Here is a 12,223-nt window from a genome sequence, read left to right as displayed (position 1 = left end):
TTTTGGCCAGTTTGGGTCAGCTGCCCTGGCTGTGTCCCCTCTCAACTGCTTGCCTACCCCCAGCCTCCTCACTGGTGGTAAAGTGGAGTAGCAAAGAGGAAAAACCTTGATGCTGTACAAGCAATGTTCAGCAACAGCCAAAATGCCTCGTGTTATTAATACTATTTTAGCTAGAAATTCAAAACACAGCACCATACAAGCTGCCATGAAGAAAGTTAACTCCAGATCTAGTTCAACACCTGTACCTGTTGATGTTTCATCCTTGCTAATTTCTACTAAGTTTTTTTTTTTTTTTTTGGTAGGATTTCTAAAAGGTTTTGAGGGAAGCCCTCACCTTTTGCAATTCTTTCAGAGCCTGTCTCTTTCTATGTCTCTGCCCCTACCCTCACCCCACCCTACATAACAAGTTTTTCTCTTCAAATAACGGGTAAAGACATTTGTATAACAACCCTTTTTGACCACTGCTCTCCAGGAACAAAAAGGAGAAATGGAAAGTTAGCTGTTTTAAAGAGCGATCTTTGGCAATCAAGAGGATACACTAATCAGTTACAAAGATGCAAAACACCAAGAGTTCATAAGGTGGTTATTTCCTAATGCTTAATCCTTCCTGAGGCTGCCACCTTGCCAAACTGGGATGGATCCTCAGCCTCTAAGATATCACAGAAGTGTTTATATCAAATGCTTATGGCAGATGGTAGTTCTCATTTTGATGGTTTTCCAACAGGCTCTTCTACAGTTGCTCCATGTGCATATTCCTCATTGAATAATTGAATATCTTAGATCATTATGTCAATATTGAACAAAGCTAATCAACATCTCACTTCGGGGTCTTCTGTGTTTTTTTTTGTGTGTGTGTGTTTTTGTTTGTTTGTTTGTTTGTTTGCTTTGTTTTGACTGAAAGTACACCATAGTGCATTTCATCTAGGCTTTGTTTCCAGAGTTTGCATGTGAAATTCTAGTATGAAAGCTACGTCAAATACCTTATTAAGAAAAAGATACCCACCTAAAATTCCCAACTGTTTTTTTTTTCCACTTCTTAAAGCTACTACTGTTGACCTTCTCCAGCTGATTAGTCCCTCATGAACCTCAACAAGTTCTTAATGAAAATTATTAGTGTTCCTGGGATTTCAACAGCCTTTTTTCTTAATTATTTTTTGTAAGTATTATGAAGCAAAAGATAAATGCTAAATACTTATAAATATATCCCTACCAGTGACATACAGATGTTCAGATGGAATTGCGAAACAGCATAAACATAAATAAAATATACTGTATAATATTTATTTAATGCATGAAGACTCACAGAGAAATGGATGATTCTTGATTGGGCAGGTTTTGATGGTTACTTCTGGGCTGTGCACCAAACCATTATAAACTCTAGAATTTCCATCCTAAATGCAAGCCATACTGTAGAGAACAAAAAGAAAACACACAACTGAAAATGTGCAATTTCTTTCTTTGATGAGAAAAACAGATTATACTGCACTTAGTATTTAATGCAGTCACTAAATATCACAGTGAAAAAAATATTGAAGAAAAAAAAAATGTGACACTGGAAAGAACAGAACAGAGGAGCGTTCAGTTCAATAAAATAACAGTGAAAATGAAAGGAGAAAAGAACACTGAATTCTATTCCATGGAACACTCTGAGAGACGGAAGAATAACCAGGATAACAGAAAATATGGGTGTACTCTAATATGAGTACCAAAAGCATAAATTTCTTATACACAATTTGGCAATTCTTATAATTCCTACATAAGTAATCAGAAACAGTTTAGCTTTGATTTAATGTATTTCACCAAGAATATTTATAGATTGCATCAAGAAGTTTTCAACGGAGAGGCTACAATGTGAATGAGCATTAAGCAACGTTAAGTAGCATTTCAGTGAATTTCATTAATTGTAGGTATTATATCTTGTAATTTGTAGAATTTATATCTTATCTCTAAGTTATGCCTTTGGGCTCAAAAACCGAACAGTAAGGGTGGGTGAATTCAGGGTTAGACCCAGGTATACTCATGGATGGAAAAGGTAGAGAAAAGGAGAGAGGTTCTGTTCCATTTAGTGAATTTCATGATGACACCAAAAGCAGGTCTAAGAAAAAAGATGAATGTTGGGACAGATTTCATTTACAGGTGGCTATATATTGATTAACTTTTCAGTACAGTACTAAATAAACTATTTGAAATAAAAAAGGTATAACTCTTATCTTTAGCCCTGAGCTCAGCCTTCTGGATTCAGATTATCACATTTTCATCTGGTTTGAGAACTGCAAAGCTTCAGTCACTCATGTCAATGCTAATTTTGAAGTTAGAAATGCTGTTTTCATATTTTTTTTGAAAAAAAAATAGGTGCCGTATTCAATTTTTTGACCTTTTTTCAATCAGATTACAGAAGGCTGTATCCAATGAACACCATAAATCCATTGCAAACCTACTTCTAATTTGACTATTTGTATACTACTTCTGAGTTGAAATACAGGGAAACAATATCTGAGGAAGAACAGAATTTCAAAGAAGCTTGTACAGAGCAGAAAATAGCCGTTCTGTAAAAATAGCTGTTATCTGCAGAAATAAATAATTCTGGCTATAAGAGAAATACTGTTAGAGTATTACTGTTTCTAATACAAAATGTTAAGCTTCTAGTGAAATGTAAGAGAAAGAAAAGATGAAACGCACAAGAAACCTTTAAAAAGGTCGATTTATTTCTGCTTATCTGGATATACTAAGCCTGGTTAGCTTTTCCTGATCCTGCCATGTATTACAGTAAATACTGCAACAGTTATGTCCCAATACTGGTTGCTCATTATGTCAATGAGTGAATAAAAATGTTTCATTTTGCTCTTTCCTTACCATTTTTTACTGACATTCCATGAAGTCATATACTTTTAACAGCTAATGCAAGAGCAAGGTGGTGAAAAGTGTTTTTAAATTCTCTCTTGGATAGACTACTGGCTTATCTTGGACACTTGAGACCAGAAGCTACTGCTGATTTAATTTTCCTTGCATTTTTGTGAAAACATTTTTTAATTAAAATTAAAATTAAAAATTAAAATTAAATCAGTCTGGCAACAAATGAGATAAAAGGAGAAAAATCTTTTCACTTTGTGTTCAAATAAAGCACCTAGGCCTTGACACAACAGTAACCACAGATTCCTTGGTATGTTTGTGACTGTAGATGCAAAGGGTGGTAAAAAGAACAAAGCTGCTTATGTTCTGTGAAAGCCAGGATTATTAGGACATAGCATTTGTTTAGAAGCTACAGTGAAATGAAGCATAGGAAGGCAATGAGACAAACAGAGATATACTGTCTGTGGATCACAATGGAACTGGGATTGTTCAATTCTGACAACATTCATAAATACTGCAGTGAAATAAAAATGGATGGATACCGTGGAGCAGTATTGAGGAGACTCCTCAAAACCTCCATCATATGCAGAATGGAGTAAGAGGGGAGTTGATGCTGACCAGGTTTATTCAAGTACCCTGAACTTCTTGGTGCCCATGCAGTTCAAAGTTTTATGAAGGAAAACTAGTATGCAGACCTTTTCTTCCCAGGCTGCAGGCCCCTCCAGGAATGTTATGCTGTCCTTTCATCTGTCTCTCAGAGATGACAGTAGAATATCAGTGATCTCACCACCACGGCCCAAATAAGGACTCCCACACTGAAGCCTTATTTCTGTTTGTGCTTCCTAAGCTGACAAACTTGTTGCCTCCTTCCTAATTCATGTTCCTACTGTAGGTTTTGCACAGTGTTCAGCACTGGCTTATGTTTGGGGTAGGATAGGGAGAGAATATAAACCTTTTCCTGGCTATGGCAACAACCTGATATCCAGTCTTCTGGATCTCCTTTCAGACACAGGACCAACTTTCAGATGAATAAAGATATTGCTGACTTCATGAGCTGAAGCTGATCTGCAGCCATGACTCTTCTATGCTCTTATGACATCTTGGAGCCCATTCCTGAATCCAAGATAGTGGTTATTACTTCACAGTGTCTCATGCCCTGCAACTCGTACCATGCAGTGGCTATTCTTAGGCCTGAGCAAGTCTGCTAATGGCACAATTAAGGTCTCTGAGGTCAATCTTCAAATGCCTGTCATTCAAATAGTACAAGCTGAAAACATTCACGAAACTGTCAAGGCTTTTACTGTCACCCAAAACATCTGTTCAAGTCTGAACCCTGCTTGCTTCCCAGTGAATGTGCCAGTAGTCCGTTAACTACTGCACAAAGAAAGAAGGGACACGTCTCACTAGGGCAGAACAAGTCCACTGAACACAGTACACTAGATAGGTGAAACTGGATCACAGTCTTTCAGAAAATCACAAAAATTCCTCCACATGTTCTATCATGCAATTTTAGCTCTTTGAGAAGAACAGGCTGTTGGACTAGAGTAATGAAGTGAGCACAAATATGGCAGAGAAGATTTTTCCAGGGTCATCAAGTTGGTATTGAGCTTATGGCACAAAAGCACAAAAGTTACTAATGAAGCATGTAATTCATCTTTTTACTTGAGTCATCTTTTCTGTCTTTTTCTCCTCTTTGTGCCAATTTCATAAATGTATGGCACACAAGATGTCAGTGAGGGGAAAAAAAAAAACGAAAAAAAAAACACCACAGGTAGGGAAACATTAATTAAGAATTATATCTAAAAATTATTAAGACATTATATAACCATACAAATGATATAATTTTGGATATTTGGAGCCTTCTGCAGAACACTGTGGGAATGGTAGGTTAGGAGCTTTCAATGGTCAACAAAAAAATTGTTTAAAAGTATGTAAATTATAATTTGCCTCCTTTCCCTTCAAAAGCATGGAATGAAATTCACTGCTACATTTATCTGTACATTGAGATGAGAAAACGGCTCAAATAATTTTTGAAAAAATGAAAAAATTGATGTAAAATTAAATTCTGGAATAGAAAGATTAACAATTCTAATGTTAGAACTGCAAACTTTATCTTTTTTATATAGTTTCATTAAGCACAGTGCGAGCCTTCTGATCAGAATGAGCTGCCAGATCAAGCTCACTGTGTTTCCAGAACTACGTACCAATTGCTTACAAGGGCCACTTTTATTTGTCAGGCTGAAAAGATATGCTCATGTTGCTTTTTCTTAAACACAATTATTTAAGTTATCCCAATAAGCAGTTGCTAACAGAAATTAAGGGTAATGAAACAGTATCATTATAACGCAGTCTGAGTTCAAACACTTTTTTCACTGCTATGCCTAATAGAGCCAGAGGAAGGCAGAAGTTGAACGTATTTTCTTTACCAAATTGTAGTAGAATCATTTATGACTACTTCACAAACAGTCTGTGAATTAATCAATAAATAGTGTTTCTTACCACTAAGAATTATATTTAAATTCTGAATTTCAGCCTTGAAAATAGGTAAACGTTTCAAAATGACCACTACAGAGAAAAAAAAAAAAAGGAAGAATCACAACAGGAAAAAATAAAGGCACTTTTTCGAAGTAATGCCTATCAAACTTCAGGGCATGCATCTGCACAGAGAAGCCAACTCTTTGGCCTGTGTACAGTGGTATAACAGCTTACAAAATGACAGGATATCACAAGTGTAGAGGCCTTACTATGAGGAAAAACTTGTAGGACCAACAGTCTGGTCACTATGTTATTTTTTATATTATTGAGTGGACACGAGCAGGAAAAATACATTTGCAGTTACAGAATTGGCTTATATTTGACAATAACAGATTTCAGTTTCTGCTTTTGATACAGAACGGCTATGGGACTTAATCTCTATAAACTCACTATAAACTCTTCAGATTGTTCAACATTTTACAAAAATGTTTAGGAATCTGATACTATAGTATTACAACCAAGAACCACAGCTGAGGTCTTAATTGCAAAGAAAAGAAAAAACAAACAACAACAAAAACAACTTTCAAAACTAATTTAAAACTAGTTTATGAAAGGGCTTGCCACGTTTGATTCCCATGCTTGATTTCCACATACAGTTATTAGAAGATGGTTAAGTGGAGTTGCACTAAGTCACTTTAACATGGATGATCTCAAAGGCATTACCTGTTCCAGACATTACTTGATACTCAGTGGAGAGCATTATTTTTATATGTTAGTCTGAAGTCAACATGACTTCGATTAAAGATGGAGGGAACGTGAAGTATGGGTTGTTAAACTGAATAGGCTGTAGTATAATATGTAAAATACAGTGGGCTACAGTGAATCTGTGTTGCATTTCCGTGTATATATGGACGTAATCCTTTGAAGAGAGTAAGTTACTCTTTCAATACTTGTAGCTGTGCTCGCTATAAACTCTTCACTAAGACCCAATGCTGGATGAGCAGAGAGTGAGGAGAACTGAACATTGTCTCTACAGCTGCACCCAGTTTATAGTAATCGGTGGGACAAATTCTAGTTGAAAGCCATTAACTACCCCAGGGATCAATGCTGGGTCCAGTCACATCCAACATTTCCATTAGTGATCTGGATGGTGGGGGCAGAGTGTACGCTTAGCCAGTTTGCTGATGGCAAAAATCTGGAGGAGTGGCTGATAAATGAGAGGGTTGTGCAGCCATCCAGAGTACCCTGGATGGATTGGAGATGGGAGCCAAGAGGAACTTCAAGAAGTTCAGCAAAGAGAATTGCAAAGCTCCACACCTGGGAAGAAATACTCACTACATGCTGGGAGACAATCAATTGGAAAGCAGCTTGTCTGAAAAGAAGCTAGGGGTCCCAGTGAACTCCACTGAATATGAGCCAGCAATGTGCCCTTGTGGCAAAGCAAGCTAATGGTGTCCTGGGCTGCATTAGGAAGAGCATTGACAGCACTTTAAGGGATCTGATCTACACAGCACTGGTGAGGCCGCACCTGAAGTGCTGTGTTCAGTCTGGGACTCTTCAGCACAGAGAGAGACACCGATTTTAAGATTATGGAAAACTACATTTTGCAATGAGAGATAGCATGCCCTTTGCTTTAGCATTAAATCTGGTGCACCAAATAGAGCTACAAAGACAGTATTCTCTTGCCTCTCTTTGCAGTTTCCAGAACATCCTATGCAGCTAAACCTAATACATAAATCCCACAGGGCTGTATTTCTGCTGAAAAATAGTGCAGTGTATCTCCTGGCTAAGAGGTAGCAGCATCTTGCTAAAACCCTACTATGTTGGTTCTTGTTTTGTTTTCCAACTGACAAATGAAATAAAAAGAGATAACATTTTTGATTATTATTAATAATTTTTGAAACATAAGGGTGACAGTTTCTGTTACATCATCACCTAATAAATACTGGAGACATTGCTTATATAATGTGCTATGGTAACAGCCTTGCAGTTATGAACGTTTAGATTAACTGCTTCCCCTGCCAAGGAGCTTGCAATATTTTGTTCCTAAACCTTTAAATGGCTATACAGGTGAGCAGCATTCCTTGTGGCACTGAACTGCCTAAATTCTATTTGATATACCTGTAAATCATGCATACACTCTCAAGGTAAGGGTCTAAAAATATCTGAGGATAAAACAAAGCAACCTTCTCCCATCACCAAAATGAAACAAAACAAAAGTAAAAAATATAAATGAAAAAATGAGATGTAAATGGCTACAATATATAACAAAGGTCTCTGTCACAGGCCTAGCTGTTTTTGTTGTCCTGGGAAACTCTCCTCAGGAATCACTGTATCATCTGTAGGTATTTTAAAGTTATATCTCATTCATCTTATTCCCCACCCTTTACCCCTTTCTCAGTTTCATGATTAATACATTTCTCTTCTCTTTGAAGATGCTTCATTATTTTCAACTTACATTAGTCATTCTTGTTGGAGTGACTAAATCTCATGACTAAGAGAACTCAGATTAGGCTAAAAATAATAAAATACAACAGTAATTACTAGGAAAGTAATTAACATTTACAGATTTTTCTCTCATCCTTTTTACATTCTCTATAATTTGCTCAGCTTCAGCAAATCCAAATGCACTCATGACAATTCTAGAATGTTTACTTCCAAGAAAAATAATGTATTCCTGTAGTGCCCTGTAGTGCACAGGACTGGGAATTTTCATTGTACAACTATCAATTTTCTCCTAAAGAAAAATAAAACTATAGTAATAAGAAGCTGAATAAAAATATTATTTTGCAGTAGGGACATTATTTACTTTTTTTTTTCTTTTTGCAATGAAAAGTACCATAATGTTCAACAAGAGGTATTGCACTTTCCATGAAATAAATGGATATATGTATTTATATGGAAAAGGCTTAGGTGGATTTAATACCCAATATTAGAAATCTGTCCTTGAGTCATTTCCAGGCATAAGCATACATACAACAGATTTGATTCCTTGTCTAATACAGGGAGGGTTACAATATTAGTAAAAAGGGTTGAAACAATAGTGCAAATTTAAATTAATATTGCTGAGCTAGTGCAATGGTTAATATGTACTCTTTAGTTGAGCGTAAGAGTAGCTTTCTATTTTAACACTGTCAATCAGGATTGGATTCAAGATAAGTGACAAGATGACACAAAGATTTGGTGTTGTTAGAATTAAGCTTTGAACAGTTGAGTTTGCTAATACATCCTGAATGAAGGAAAAAACTGAGATCAGCGTAAGTATTGTTTGTAGTTTCATTACCATTTTCTATTACTTTATCTATAGAAACATATAGTTATTCTTGGTGAAATTATGTGTAGTATAATTATCAATGTATTAATTAATAAAATTAATTATATATGCTATACAATAAAAATATTTATTAATATAATTATGCTCTTATTTATCTTATTTCAACCAAAGATTTGGTTGAATCAAAGATTCAATCAGAAGATTTTGGTTGAACTACTTTCATGTTCTACTATTTCTCCTTCAAGTGAAGGAGTAAGTGATGAGGAAAATGCATACTTATTTACTCATAACATCAACACCTGTAACATAACAGAAGATTTTGAAGTCCAACATGTAAGAGCATGGAGGAAAAAATCCCATAGTAGTAAATGTTGTAGTAATAATGTTGTTTTTTTTCTTTCCACATATAAATACCAAAGACCTTTTCATACTTTTTTTTTCCTAGCATAACGTAATTTCCTGCCAAAGATTTATTTATTTTTAACTGCATTAAACCTCATGAAAAGGCACTCTGTGCTCTTTTTCTTTTTTTTTTTTTTTTTTCTTTTTTTCTAAACTGACAGCTAACATTCATTTCCCCCAATTTTAGGGCTTGCTAGGAGGGCAGTCACAGCCTTTCAGCCTTTCATAACCATGATGAATTATGTTTAATTAATGAAGGCAATAAATAGGATAGCAACTGTATATAAATGAAATCATTACTGTTATTTACTTTTAAAAGCCCAAAATAAAACATCTTTGAGATCAGAAAAAGACAATAACCCTGATTGAATAATAGATCTATTTCTATTCCTGTTTTTTTTTCCTTTCTTTTTTTTTTTTTTTCTTTTTTTCCCTATTTTGAATGTGCATGAGGTTTTATAACTAAAGTGAATAAAGTGCCCTTCCAAGGCTGGACTCTTAATAGCTTGTACACTGAAGCATATGCCAGAAGACTGAAATTATATTGAAAAGCCTGAGTGAATTAAATAAAATAAATAAATGGTAGAAATAATCGTCTAGTTTGTATTTTTACTCCTACAGAACACTATCATCAGACATCCTTTTCTTCATTTTTGTCAAAGCAAATTCAACCACTATTTCTTGCACCTCCAAAGCACAGATGATTACCAGTGTGTTACCCATGCTATGTACTGAGACTCCGTAACCTTCCTATACTGTTCAAAGTTTCCATAAAAGCTTTTTAACTTATCTTCTCTATATCCTAGTTACCTTTTCCTACATGTTTAACTGGGAATTTGAAATTAGTGTGCTTGGGTGAGTTAACTTATTTTTTGTGATCTCAAAGATATTAGAATTAATTCCCTGTACTGATTTAGGAAAAGCTGGACATTTAGGGCTAAGTGCAAAGCTTATTTGCTTACTCAAACTATCCCTAAAGAGACAGACCTGGCAAGTGCAAACCGAGTTCAAGGACCCTTATTCTTTGCACTAGTTGAGCTGTAGTTTAGAAAAGGAATGGAATCATTGATCCAATCCTCCACTAATCATGGACAGCAACGCCGTGAACGTTACATTCACAAAGATCTGCTGAACACAGGCTCAACAAGCCAACTTACCCCAGAGATGACAAAAAAACTTATCAATGCCTTGTGGCAATTGCAAGACAGGTAGGAAAAGATGAAAATCTACAAATATACAAAGGGCAAGGAAAATCAAGGATTGAGGATCGCCTTTATTATAAACATGTCTACAGACTAGTATGTAGTAAGCCATACATACAGAGGAAAAAGGCAGAAATAAAAGGCCAAATAGTAATCTCGCTATGCAGGATTAATAAAGAGTGTAGAGTACAGGATACTGTAAACATTACGCTCGAGTTCCAAAGGAATACACCTCTGAGAAGCACTGAAGTGGGCATCTCAACAAGTCACTACAAAGCAACTTAAGGACATTTTGTTTCCCTGGTATCTTAGCATTCTGACTTCTTATCTCAACTACAGACAAGAGACCTTTTGAAATTTTGATCAAATTCAAAGTTTTGAAAAATTCTTCTGGTGACAGAATCACTAGATGCCTTAGCCCCCTTTGAAATTGCACCAATGATGACTAAAAGAAATTGCAGAGAGACAGAAAGATTTTGTCTCTTGCAGGCACAACTGCAAAATGTCAACTGTTTTAGTACAGTCTGCAACTTAGGTCCAAGACAAAGAATCCCATATTTAAGTTGACACTAGTCATTGTAGGGGCTAGGTAGGACGTGAAAGAAAAGACTTGTACTGTACTGTTGTACTTGCAGTTAGTCAGGACACTTGAGAAAATTACTGGAGTAATGTTTTTTTCTAAGGGAAACCCCTTTTTCTACTAAGCTTCAAATTCACACTTAAATGCTATTTCCAAGAAAGTTGTCAAAATGATTCTTTGAGCATTTATTGAATCTGATTTATCTGATTTTACAGTAGCATAACCTAATGCTGAGGCTGTACTGGTGACAATTATTATATTTTCAGCTGTCATGAGATTACACAGTCACTGGACACAATTCAACACAGGCTTATGGCAAAGGGGAATTACTGTATGCCTGGAACAGTGGTAACTGGAACACTGATGCCTCTTCATGTCTGACAGAAGGTGAGTTGGGGGTAGCCAACTCTACAGTAATTTTTTATAACTAGGAAAAACTCAGGCTGAGATTCAATTGCAAGAATGTTTTAACTAACATGTCCACAATGAGAATGTACGATCTTATCTCCCTTGTTTTTCATTAAATTGCTACTTGATTAAAAAGTTGCTAAAAGCTTTAAAAATTGCATAATATACAGAGTGTGAGGAGCATCACAAAATGGTATTATACTCCATAACCCCTCTCAACCTTTAGATTAAATTCGCAGTTGTGGCACATCAGTGCCATCAACTGGTTATTATGACTTATTCCACTGTGGTTGTTACAGCTTAGATAAAATCACCTTCACATCCTGCCAAAAAGAATGACACTCATTCCCTATACCATGCATTTCATAATGTTTCTGCATCAATGGTGTCCTGGTTTCAGTTAGGACAGAGTTAATTTTCCTCCTAGTAGCTGGTAGGGTGCTATGTTTTGGATTAGGATGAGAAGAGCGCTGATAACATGCTGATGTTTTAATTGTTGCAGAGCAGTGCTTACACCAGGCCAAGGACTTTTCGGCTTCTCGCTCTGTCCTGCCAGCGAGCAGGCTGGGGGTGCAGCAGGAGCTGGGAGGGGACAGACCCAGGACAGCTGACCCAAACTGGCCAAAGGGGTATTCCATACCATCTGACGTCATGCTAAACAATATATAGGGGTGGCTGGCCGGGGTCGGGGCGGCCGGCTGCTCAGGGATAGGCTGGGCATCGGTCAATGGGTGGTGAGCAATTGCATTGTGCATCACTTGTTTCGTACACATTGTTATTAGTAATACTATTATTATTATTATTATTATTGTTATTACTATTTTCCTGTCTTAATAAACTGTCTTTATCTCAACTCACCGGCTTCACTTTCCCGTTTCTCTCCCCCATCCCAGAGAAGGAGGGAGGAGGGTGAGCGAACGGCTGTGTGGTGTTTAGCTGCCGGCTGGATTAAACCACAACAAATGGTAATGAAATTATTTGATGATATAGACAATAAGTGTGATGTAACAACTTAGAAGTTAGAGAGTTACT

At 36.3% G+C, this 12,223-nt stretch overlaps 1 protein-coding gene across 8 annotated transcripts in view; it reads right to left on the bottom strand.

Moving 5' to 3' along the window:
• LOC106033952 (uncharacterized) overlaps positions 1-12,223 on the bottom strand; it is a 233,281-nt gene that overhangs the window by 96,822 nt on the left and 124,236 nt on the right. For all 8 annotated transcript variants that reach the window (XR_010831916.1, XR_010831915.1, XR_010831917.1 and 5 more), the window contains exon 4: positions 1,304-1,407. The gene's annotated coding sequence lies outside the window, so the exon portion shown is untranslated. The remainder of the gene's footprint in view (positions 1-1,303; positions 1,408-12,223) is intronic.

Source organism: Anser cygnoides, chromosome 5 (genome assembly GCF_040182565.1).
Source record: "Anser cygnoides isolate HZ-2024a breed goose chromosome 5, Taihu_goose_T2T_genome, whole genome shotgun sequence".
Classification (NCBI taxonomy): Eukaryota; Metazoa; Chordata; class Aves; order Anseriformes; family Anatidae; genus Anser; species Anser cygnoides.
Note: the sequence above shows the minus strand (reverse complement) of the source record. Positions and strands in the feature narration are given on the sequence as shown.